The sequence below is a fragment of the Papaver somniferum genome, chromosome 9 (genome assembly GCF_003573695.1).
Source record: "Papaver somniferum cultivar HN1 chromosome 9, ASM357369v1, whole genome shotgun sequence".
Lineage (NCBI taxonomy): Eukaryota > Viridiplantae > Streptophyta > Magnoliopsida > Ranunculales > Papaveraceae > Papaver > Papaver somniferum.
Window position 1 is genome coordinate 33207746 of NC_039366.1, and position 12486 is coordinate 33220231.

A 12486-nucleotide genomic window follows, 5' to 3' on the forward strand; every position below is an offset into this window, starting at 1 on the left:
TCAGACACATGGTAATAAGTTGGCTATAGACGGGCTCATGGTATAATTAATGTCGTCCAAATTTGAGCGATGTTAGTCGTCCTATGTCACATGGACAAAGGTATTCTTTTTTCGATTGATGGCAACACATGTGACATGTATCTGGGACATCTTAGGGAGCTAGCTGGTACACAAGCTTTCGACTCAACGATTATGTATTGTGATTAGTTGTCAATAAGCTTTAAAAGATAAGTGTTTCCTCATCGTGTCAATTAGATAAGCATATCTAAATTCATCTTCTTAATTATGTGATTGTGGCTCGACTTAGATCCTTGGACAATATTGTTTTAAGACATAGCTTTTTAACTTTAATTCTTTAACAAAAGTAGATTGCAATTCAGTGCCATGTTAACAGAGGTTAGTCAAATAAGATTTTTTATAGATTTTTATAGATTTTCATAGATTTTTATAGATTCTCTGAAAATATAGAAGTTTTTAGTGATTCTCTGAGAGTATTGTAGCGAGTCTTTATGACTTGTAGAGATAAAAGAAAATGAGATTTGAAAAGAGTCTTTGTGATTTGTAGAGAAATAAACATTATAGTATATAATTAACAATTCAAAACATCTACTGATTTTTATTATTTATGCACGTTATAATGTTAATAAAAGTACCATGAGTACATAGAAAAATATGTGTTCATTGTCAAAATAAATCTCACTTTTTTTCTACAAATCACAAAGACACTTTTCAAATCCCATTTTCTTTTATTATGCATGTTATAATGTTAACAAAAGTACTATGAATACCTCGTAATATATATGGCATTGTCAAAATAAATCTCATTGTTGTCATATGCTTAAGCTTTCATTATCTTTATTCCGTTCATCTCACATTTTATTTGCTATGTCCGACACTGGTTAGCATCTTGTCGTTGTAAAATGGACCATTCAACTCAAAAAGGAGGGAAAAAATTGGTCATACTCTCGAAAACAAGTATTCCCCATATTTTCAAGTCTCCCGATATATCACCTCTTGGAGAGAGAATTCTACCATGCCTGTATTCTAGAAAAAGTCTCTCCAAATCTCTGAAAAACACTAATCAATGACTTTCAATTCTCCTTCGAATAATAAGAGTGTTGGAGTGATTCTTATGAAATCCTAATTCAATAACATAGAGTATAAGGGAATTTAAATGACTCAAAAAAAGTCTTTAACCAATAACGAGAGACATTATGAGACTCTCTGAAAATATCTATGGACTAATAGTAGATTTGGAAACTCCCCGGAAATCATTTGAGATCCAATTTGATTAACCCCTGTAAGGTATGAAAATAATATCTGATGATTTTAATAGTTAGCCAAAATGGCAATCACCAAAACACTAACATATTGTATGCACGTATGAATAGTTTTTTACGTATGTTTTGGTATGACAATTACCAAAACTCTAATATATCATATGTGCTTATGATAGTTTGTTGTGTATACTTTTTTTTTTGTGGAGGGGGGAGGAATAAGGAGAATTTATTCTTACCTTGAACACATAATATATTAAGGGATCATATAATCAAGGATTCAAGAAGGCAGTTTTTCGGGCTTACAAAATGACAAAACGGGTCATGAAATAGTAATAACCAAAACCCCTTATCCGACTAACTTTTGTAGTGGACAGAATTTTTTCGATTAACTAGTGTTAATAAAACTAACCAATTACACTAATTTAGGATTAGTGGTTATATTGGATTATTGATTTGATTTATATTTTGAAACTCATTTTTTTTGTTTCTTTTTAAATTTTGAGGACAACAAATTCTTTTAAAAAAAAAAAGATTTAAGCCCAAAAAAAAATGTGAAGAAACTTATGCTTTAGAGCTACTTATGACTAGGAAATCCTAATCGTAAACCCTTGCTTATGTCTGGGAATTCATTTTTCCAAACCCGACTTCACAGTTAGGGATTCCTATCTTCCCATCCGTAAACGGTTTTAATAACTGATTTTTTAACCCCTAACGTAATCGAGTCGAACCTTTTAACTAATCAAAAGCAGAAATAAATGATGGATTTTAGTGTTTTTTTTATGATCATCATCTTTATCACGATGAGATTGAGAAGAAGAGGAATATATTTATTTTACTTTATATGATCATTATTTTTATCATGATGAAATTATGATCATCATATTTATCATGATTCATGAAGGATAAGATAATGAGAAGAAGAATAACAGATTTAGTATTTTGTTTGTTATGATCATCATCTTCATCAACATTATGAAGGAGAAGTGGATAGTAGATTCATGTTGTTTTTTTTCTTTTTTAGTGAATAGTAAGATTTGGGTTTATTTATGGGTAAAAATATTTTTGATTTTGCATATAGATTACATCCCCCTATCTACGTTTAGGATATTAGAATCTATTTTTGTCATTTAGTGAGCCCTCAAAATTCCCCTCTTGAAGCCCCAATAATAAGATTCATGTTTAAGGCGATATTGTCATTGAAACTCATTCATTTTCTTTGAATTTTTAGTAGATATCCTTGGCCGGTAACATTTAAATTTCTTAGAACTTGTGGAATTACAATAGTCATCATACCTTTGTTTAATGTGACAGAAAGAGCTACGAATTGGGAGAATTTATTTTCACATTGAACACATGGTATGTTTAAGGGCGGTACTGCTATTAGAACTCATTCATTTACTTTCATTTTTTGATGGATTTCCTTGGGTAGTAACATTTAAATTGCTTATAACTTGTGAAATTACAATAGTTACCGTACCTTTGTTTAATATGACTGCAAGAGCTAAGAGTTTATCACTTGGCCACAATATATGTCTAATCTGGTTTTGCATTTGACCACTAACTTACATTTTGGTTAGTAGACTGTTTCGAGTCATATATTCATAATTTTTCTCATTTATTTTCCTCTAGCGAATTCTTTCTCACTTATCTCGACCATACATTCTCTCACCTTCGATCTCTCAAAACAACCATCTCATTGCAAAAATATGTTGGTTTTAGTTCCTTTGTCGAGAATGGACCCTGTGTTTGGAACCACATTTGTAGGATAAAAAATGCAAAGTGGAGTAAAGAGAAATGGTAATGGTAACGTTATTACTTGGATAGATTTAAGCTACTGCCTTTACATTGATTTATATAATCGATTTACAATGATAATAAAGGAAAACAAAACTACTTAAGGAAAATATTTTCTCTCTTAATTATGTACAAGAATAATGTCAACATTCTAATCCTAAATATACTAACAATTTCCTACATACTAGAATACTTTCTTCATATGTAACGGTACCGAAAGATCTGATTAACCGAGGATATTTTAATGGATATCAATATGAAATGGATGAGTCCCTAGCTTGTGAGAATATTTTCTAATCAATTTGTCGTGCATCGTTGGACGATGAATGGACGGATGGGACGTCAGTGAAAGTTTTTCATGCGAAAGGTGATGCAGGAATAGAGTTACGTGATAAAGCAACAATTAGTAGCCTTAGATCGAAGTACTTTCCTAATAGATTCCAATGAAGATTTTTCCAAATCGCCCATGTGTATTTCCCTCGAGTCTTTTATTTTTTTGAAACAACAAATTTGACTTTAAAAAATTAAAATTTTTCGAAATTGTCCCCTTTTGATTCTGATAGTTATTGATATATTCTCAAATATATTAATATAATTAAACTTGAAATTTAATATGAGAATAATTCTAGGTATATTAGTTAATTTAACTCTATTAGGGGATGAATACATAAAATACTGCATTTTCATTTAAAAAAAAAATTAAGAAAGAATATCATACACGCGTACTGTATTTATTGCTTACTCATTATATGATAAGTATCAATCCATTATATGATAAGTATCAATCCAATTCAAAACAACTTTATTTAACTATAATAGTAAGATCTATTTCAAAAACCCTACTGTAATCTTACTATGCATTTACACTTTTGGTAATGTTCATTACTTGTTGGTGCGGGATTTATCACCTTTTGGTCAAAGATGAAAACCTAAGTAAGGGAAATGTGGTGGCTGACCGACATGGTTCGATATACAAGTAAAGATCATCTATCAAAAGGAAGATAAGGATTAGGAAATCATATTGATGTGTTGTTTTCAAGATTTTCAATAAAAAAATCGTTTTGTGCTTAATTAATCAATTATTATTAGGGATTTTACGAGTTTGAAATCAATACAAAATTATACAGTTAGTTGTTGATTAAAAATATTTTTTTTATTTTGTAATTGTACATAAGGTTAGTTTTAGTATCAACTGCACATATCCACTTAAAAGACGAATTCAGGAGGCAAAAACTAAAGTTCGAACTTGGACACTGTGACTATTCGTTTTCCCGAAGTCTACGTAATGTATACAGCTCTGAGGATCTGATACTAAGTAGTATTGATACCTCCGTTGAAGCGATATTTCCAAGTAATAAATGATATCTAAGATCACAATAACAACGAAGAACACAAGTATAATGTAAAAGCTTCTAAGTTATCATGAGACACAAGAGATTTACGTGGTTCGACATTTTTCTACATCCACGGGGTAATAAGTGCTTGTTTTTGTATTAAGTTGTGGTGGTTACAAAGATCTTAAATGCTTCCTAAAGTAATAGAGAGCACTCAAGTGGAAGTAAATACTTAAGTTCTAAACATTAAAGAGGTATAAGCTTAAGACTAGATCTTTTCTCCTAGATATTGAATGCCCTTAGTTTGTTGGTAAAGCTTGATATTTATAGCCCAACTTGCTCCAGGTATATCTTTGCTGCCTGTGCGTCCATCATCTGCTGATATACCTTTCATACCAATGGTACCTTCGTCCACCGCGTACTTTCTCCAGTTATATTTCGCCACCTTAGCTGGCCCACGTTCCTTCGGGAACTACCCAACCTTAGTACAGGTTGTACCTTCGTTCACCGCCAGCTTCCGCCAATCGGTTTTTGCCACGCTTTCTCTCTCCACGTGCCTAGATTCATGCGTGTAGATAAGAGATTTGAGCATTTAATGCTGATTGGATGTTTCATCTACCTCTGTCCCCTCGCCAGATGACTCTATATAGACTACGCTTTTTCCTTCCTTATCTCGAACGTTCACGCCTTCTTTCTTGGGATGACATAAAGTAGATCTGCGGAGGTATCCCTTGTTACTCAGGCTTCTCTGTTTAGAGAAGGCTACACATTTAGGTATATATGCGGCCACTAAGATCGTGACACGTGCTCCATAGAATATTGGTATTCACAGTTTGCCCCTTTTCTTTCATCTTCTACCGTTTGGTAGAAGTGGAAGAAAACTTCCGTTACGCAGCCAATTTTGCACGTACCGATTGGGTGGTCCCTACATGTCCTTTCATGCAATAACTTCCCCTTGAATTTCGGGACATCCAAATTTTTTGGATTTTCCAGCCGCCTATAAGATGGGAACAAAGAGAATGGAATTTTATTAACTCCCTTTCCTCTTCTTCTTCGAACTGTCGCTCTCTATCCCTTTTATTGAGATACTCTTTTGCTGCTAACTGCTCCCCTTTTTCCTTCGATTCTCCGCATGCTTTGGCTCCACTGTGTCGATCATACAAGTAAGTGATACCCGTATTTAGTCTTGATTTTCTCCATGCTTGCCCCTGTTGTATCGTTGTCGGACTAGGAGATTTATTGATGTTTCTTATTATGCTTTCATGTGAGAATTCCTGCTTTCTTTTGCTTGTTTACGCTGTATGGGAACTTGGGTTTTGTTCATTTTGATTTTTGATGATGGTTTCGGTATGATAGTTCTTCGCCTGCAACTTTGATCATGTGATCAAAGGTTTTTGATTTTCCCCCATGATATGTTTAGACTGCCCCCTTTGGTTGGTTAAGTGAAACCCATGCCCAAAGTTCGTCGATTTTTTGCCCCCAATTCACTTTTGAATGAATTGCAATCTTCTTCTGCCATTGTTGATGGAGATGTTCTTCCTGCTGGTGTTAGGCATCATGAGGCTTCCAAAGAAACCTACGCGTAATGGTCCAAAGATATCTTCGTTGACTGATCCTCCTCCGTGAATGGATCATCCTGATGCTACGCCATCTCATCCTCTTGAGGATTCTGAGGTGCCTGCTGGTACTGAGGTGGCTAGGGTCGCTGAGGAGGAATTTGTTATCGAGGATCTTCCACCTCCTCCTCCTCCCTATGAGCTTTAGAGGCTCCAACTGCGTGACAAGGACAGCTTTGCTCATTTGTCTATCGATGAGATTACCAAGTCTTTTCGCCTTCATAAATTCGAGATTTTCTTCTTTAATGGCCCTGATGTTCTCACTGAGTCTCACATTCGGGATTTCCCTTATGATGAGAATAATCTTTTAATTAGCGTTGGCAAATTGGCCGCAGGTATGCTTCTTCCTCTGTATAGTAGAAAGGATCCTTTCTATTATGACGTCTTGTCCACCAGGGATGACCCGGCAAGCAAGACCCAGGTCCGAGGAATTTACCAGTATACTGGTAATTACTGGCGTGCCCTTCGCGAAAGCTGGTATCTTAGCAAGGAAAAGACTACTCTGAAGTCTTATGACCCCTTTGCTGAAGGGAGATCTAAGCAGGAGGACTATACCCCTGCCAACTTCAATGCTACATATGATGATGTTATTCAAAAAAGCAACCTTCTTCCTTGGAGTGTTGGTCCTCGTCATATTCGTGTTACTTCTAGGCAGATTAGGGAGGGTAATAGCCTTCACTTGCTGGAGGAGATTGATAAGACTGGTTTGACTACCATCCCTTATTCTGCTAGGCTGCCTTTGCCAAATTCTGACCGCATTCTTCTTGATCATGATGATCGTTGGGATCGTACTCCTTTTCGTGTAGTTGGTCCTTGGGCTTATGGTTTCACCAATGCGGACCCCTCAGTACCTCGTTCAGCTCGTTCTTTTCCTGAGAAGTATGATGGGTATCAGCCTTGGATTTTTAATCCTGCTGCTTCTCACGAGGTACCTTTGCTGTTAATATCTTCGTCTGCTTAGATATCTTTATCTGCTTTGATATCTTTGTTATGATGGTCTTCTTTTGCAGTATTCCCCTGCTTCTTCTGCTGGGACTTCTCTAGGCTCTGCTGGTAATTCTGTGGCCACAAGGATTAGGAAGAGAAAGGCTTTGGTTGAAACTCCTGCGGAGTTAAGGATCATTATCATACCTTTGTACTTGTAAGTTCCTTAGTACCTTGCCCCCGATTCTTAGCTGACGCATGTGTTTCTTTACAGTCTTCCCAGAGGAAGGGTAAGTTGAAGACCGTGATTTATCTTGATGCTTTGGATGATGATCCCAAGGCTGCTGGTGAGGGACCCGGTGACGAAGACATGGAGGATATCGAGGATACTGGCCTTAGTCCTCATTTGGATGATATTGAGGAGTATTTTGCCAAAGATAACCCTAGCCCCGTCCTAGCTGTTTCAGTTGAGGGTGAGAACCTTCTTGTTGGTATTGGTGCTCAGCTAGTAGAGCATGTTAGCGTTCAAGCCCCTGCACCTACGTTATCCTTGAAGATGCCTTCGTTTTCTGCTCCTAGCAAAGCTTTGCCCGCTATTCTGCTGCTGCTAGAGCTGTTGTTGTGTATTTTAAGAGTCTCCCTTCGTCTTCTGCTACGTCCCTTCAATCAAGTGGTTCGTTTGCTAAGGTGCGGCCAAGTAAAATCGTACGACAGCCTACCATGATGACAAATTTCGAAGGAAACCAAACCAGCACATACGGGTACATCAGTATGAATCTGTCAGTGATACCAGTCCAGTCGAATATGAAATTCGAAGTGATAGAGAAGGAGCCAGACTACCACATGATACTGGGGAGACCGTGGATCCATGATAATCGGATTCTCCCTTCAACGTATCACCAATGCCTGAAAACCATGATGAACGAAGAAGTTGTCCGTATTCCCGCGTTATTGTCTCCTTATACACCAATTTGTGGTGTAGAGTTGTTCGAGCCAAAGGAAAATTCGCGAGACTCATCAGGCGAGGTTTACTGCACTCAGCTCCCCACATGGACCTCCATTGAAGAGGGGGACATACTTGCCTCACTAAACAAAGGAACCCAATCCCGCGACATACCTCCAATGATAGGACACACTAATTCTCCCTCATCAACCAAGAGGGAGCGCGCTTTCGTTGCAAGTCGTGACAAAAAAGGGAAAACCGTATATCGGCGCCGCTGTTAGCAAGTAGCGGGGGAGACTTCCACCCAGTCTCTCCGCCCAATAGAATGCAACCACAAGAACAAGCCACAAGAATAAGTACCAGACGCACCACGACAATTACAAGACGGAACCAACTCCACCACAGATGAACTCGAAGTTGTCAACATCGGAAGTGAATAATCTCCACGACCCGTCTCCATTAGCTCGGCTCTATGCACAGATGAGCGCACAAAACTTGTAGACCTTCTTAAGGAATATCAAGATGTATTTGCATGGACGTACGAGGAAATGCCTGGATTGGATGAAAAAATGGTCACTCATCATCTACATATAATACCTGGATCCAAACCAGTCAAGCAATCCCCAAGGCAGTTCAGACACGATGTGGAAGAACAAATCAAGACCGAGATTCAGAAGTTGCTAGCTGCCGGTTTCATCAAACCTATTCACCATCCTACTTGGTTGGTCAATGTGGTTCTTGTAAAAAAGAAGAGTTGTCAAATTAGGTGTTGTGTCGATTTTAGAGATCTGAACAAATGCTCCCCCAAGGACGATTTTCCTCTTCCCAACATTGATATGCTAGTCGACGCCACCACCAGTGGACATGGCATGTACTTCTTCATGGACGGGTACATCGGCTACAATCATATAAAGACGTATGAGCACGATGCAAGTAAGACAGCTTTTCGAACTCCTCTCGGAAATTTTTATTATACTGTAATGCCTTTCGGTTTGAAAAGTGCCAGCGCTACTTACCAACGCGCCATGACTGCAATTTTCCATAATATGATGCACAAGAAAGTTGAAGATTATGTGGATGACATAGTAGTCAAATCAAAAACCCGAGCGACCCGCATAGAGGTTCTGCGGCAAGTGTTTGAAAGGTGTCGCGAGTACAAACTGAAAATGAACCCTTTGAAGTGTGCCTTTAGCGTCTCCTCGGGAAAATTTCTAGGCTTCCAGGTAACTGCTGAGGGAATAAAAGTTGATCCATCCAAGACCCAAGCCGTCCTAACGATGCCGCCTCCGCGAACTTTGAAAGAACTCCAGAGCTTCATGGGAAAGGTAAACTACATTCGGCGTTTTTATACCTGGTTTAGCCCAGCTTATTACTTCGTTCACCCCTTTGCTGAAGAAGGGAGCAAGTTTCGTCTGGACTGCACCACAACAAGAGGCGTATCGGAAGATCCAACAAATATTGTCATCCCCAGCCGTCATGAGATCTCCTGTACAAGGAAGACCATTGTGCCTCTACACTGCTTTCAGCGATACTGCTGTTGGAGCTCTCCTTGCCCAATAAGATGATGAAGGAATTGAACATCCTATATACTACTTCAATCGAACTTTGAGGTATGCTGAACTCAGATATCCTAAAGCAGAAAAAGCGTGCTTAGCCCTAATTCACTCCATTCGGAAGTTTAGGCATTATTTGTTGCCAAACAAAGTGGTGATGATATCTAAGGTTGGTCATGTGAATTTTTTGCTTTCAAAACCGACCTTGATAGGGAGGCCGGCCAAATGGCTCCTCCAAATGTCGGAGCTAGATATAACATGCGCTTCCCCAAGGGCTGTTAAAGGACAAGCAGTCGCGGATTTACTAGCAGCTTTCCCGGGAGAAGGAACCACCGCACTGCATGAATACCTTTTTGGGGAATTTCCGGAAATCTCTTTTGTCAAAGAAGAAGTGTGGCTACTCTATTTTGATGGCTCCGCCACCCCTAGCAATAATACTGGAGGAGCGGGTGTAGTTCTGGTGTCTCCAACTGGTGAAGTCTTTTCGCATTCCTTCAAGCTGGACTTTCAGTGCACCAATAATTCAGCGGAATATGAGGATTTTCTCATAGGGTTTTCACTGGCCAAACAAGCAGGCGCTACGCACCTGGAAGTAAGAGGCAACTCTAAATTACCGGTTAACCAAATGAATGGAGTTTATGCATTAAAAGAGGTAACACTAGCGCCATATAGATCTGAGGCACAAAAGTTATTGAATTATTTCGCTGGCGCGACCATAACTCATGTCGGTCGAAGCAACAACAAACACGCCGATTTCCTAGCCACATTAGCCTCGAAGCTGCAATTCGAAGGTTTAAAAGAGACTTTAGCGGTGAAGAGACAGACTGTAGCGTCGACGTGGCTTTTGCAGTCTAAGGATACTGAAGCCAATGATTGGAGGACCCCGATTATTCAAGATCTTAACAGTTCGCTTTCCCAAGGAAAGGTTAGTCTCAAAACCCTACAAAATTTCTTCATGCTTCACAGAATGTTATATCATCGAAACCCGGATGGCTCCCTGTCAAGATGTCTTAGAGACGAAGAAGCACAGCTACAGCTTAACCATGTTCATGGAGAAATTTGTGGACAAACGTTGGTGGTGACTCTTTATCGTCGCCTTTAACGCCTCGGCTACTATTGGCCAGATATGAAGACTCAATCTCGATTGCTCTAAGGATCTTGCCCCAACTGTCAAGCACCGCCACATAAATTGGAGTTATTTTACATTGGCCATGCTGGGGACTGGCGAGAGCCATACATTAGTTACCTCCACGACGGTGTACTCCCTGCCAATAAGAAGGACGCAGCCAAGATGAAGCAAAGAGCCAAAAGATTTATGTTTCATGAAGGAACTTTGTACCGTAAAAGATTTGGAGGTGATCTACTATGATGTCTGGCAAAGGTGGAAATCCCAATTATGTTGAAATAGAAGCATGAAGGTGAACACCAAGGTAAGAAGAAATTATTCCTCCAGATACACGAGAAATATTATTGGCCAATTATGGAATATGATGCAGCGGCGTTTGTTTAAAGGTGTCACGAGTGCCAAATTCACGGGAGCCTCATCCACGCACCTTCTACTACCCTGCACTCGGTGAGTAGTCCGTGGCCATTTTACATCTGGGGACTTGACATCATTGGGAAGATTAACCCGCCATCATCAAATCAGCATGAATATATCATAATTGCAACGGAGTACTTTACTAAATGGGTTGAAGTTATTCCTCTGCGAGGGACTACTGGAGCGACAATTGCAGCATTTATTAAAGAATACATCATTTGTCGTTTTGGCGTGCCTAAGCACATCATTACTGATAACAACACTCCCTTCGCCAACAAGCAAGTACAAGAATTACTCGAAGAATACGGAATTAAGCAAGTCTTCTCTACTCCTTACTATCCCCAAGGGAATGAGCAAGCTGAGTGCACCAACAAGACTTTAATTCAGATTCTCAGCCGAACGGTACATGATAATCCTCGGACATGGCACGAGCAATTGCCCATGGTGCTATGGTCATATCAGGCGGCACCTAGAAACTCTACTGGCATTTCTCCATATTCAGTCGTCTATGGCGCGGATGCAATTCTTTCAGCAGAGATTAAAATTCTGTCGGCTAGGATTGCGGCTGCAAGTGGAGTTCAATGGAACGAGGCTGAAGCATCGAATGCCAGAATAGCAGAGCTAGATACTCTAGACTCCAAGAGAACTAAGGCAGAAGAACATGCTCGGGCATACATAAATAGAGTCTCCAGAGCATATGATAAAGCCGTAAAACCTCGAATCTTTCAAGCAGGAGATCTGGTGTTGAAGACTGCTAAGCACATTCAGCAAGACATGTCCACACCAAAATTCTCTCAAAAATGGGAAGGACCTTATGTGGTCACCAAAGACTACAATAGTGGGTATTACAAGATTGTCAAAGAAAATGGAGGCAAGTTGGAAGCGGTCATCAATGGAAAATGGCTCAAGGCATACTACGCCTGACCATTGCTCCACCTCTCGCCGTTTCATAACACGGCCGACCATGCATTTTTTTCCTTCCTCCCTCATGTCGGAGTTATCAAAATTTCATTTAGTCAAGACGTATTAATGAAAATTCCATTTACTCTTTCCCAAAAACCAGTACAATTAAAAAAAAAAATATTAATTTTCAGAACCCAAAAGAAAAATCAGACGTTCTCATGGCTGCATATTCAAAATAAAAACTCAGAAAAGGCCATCCAATAAGTTGTAGTTTCTTGAAAGCGTCATCTTCAGCCTGTTTTGGTACCTTTTAGTCCTACTCTTCAAATCCCGGATTGCCTGTTCCACCTTTTGAGATTCAGCAGTCAGGGCCTTCTCCTCTTCCAAAATGGCCTTTGTAGTAGGAACAACGCTGGAAAAGATGTCGGCTCGATCAACTTTAACAATGTCAAGACGGTGTCGCAACCAACTTACGTTAAACTCCAGGGATTTGCAGGTAAATACCATGTTTTCCCACTTTGCAATAGTTGATTCAGTGACATCACGAATGGATGTGCCCTCCATTTCGACAATCATGGGCAGGAGGCAGTTCACTATGG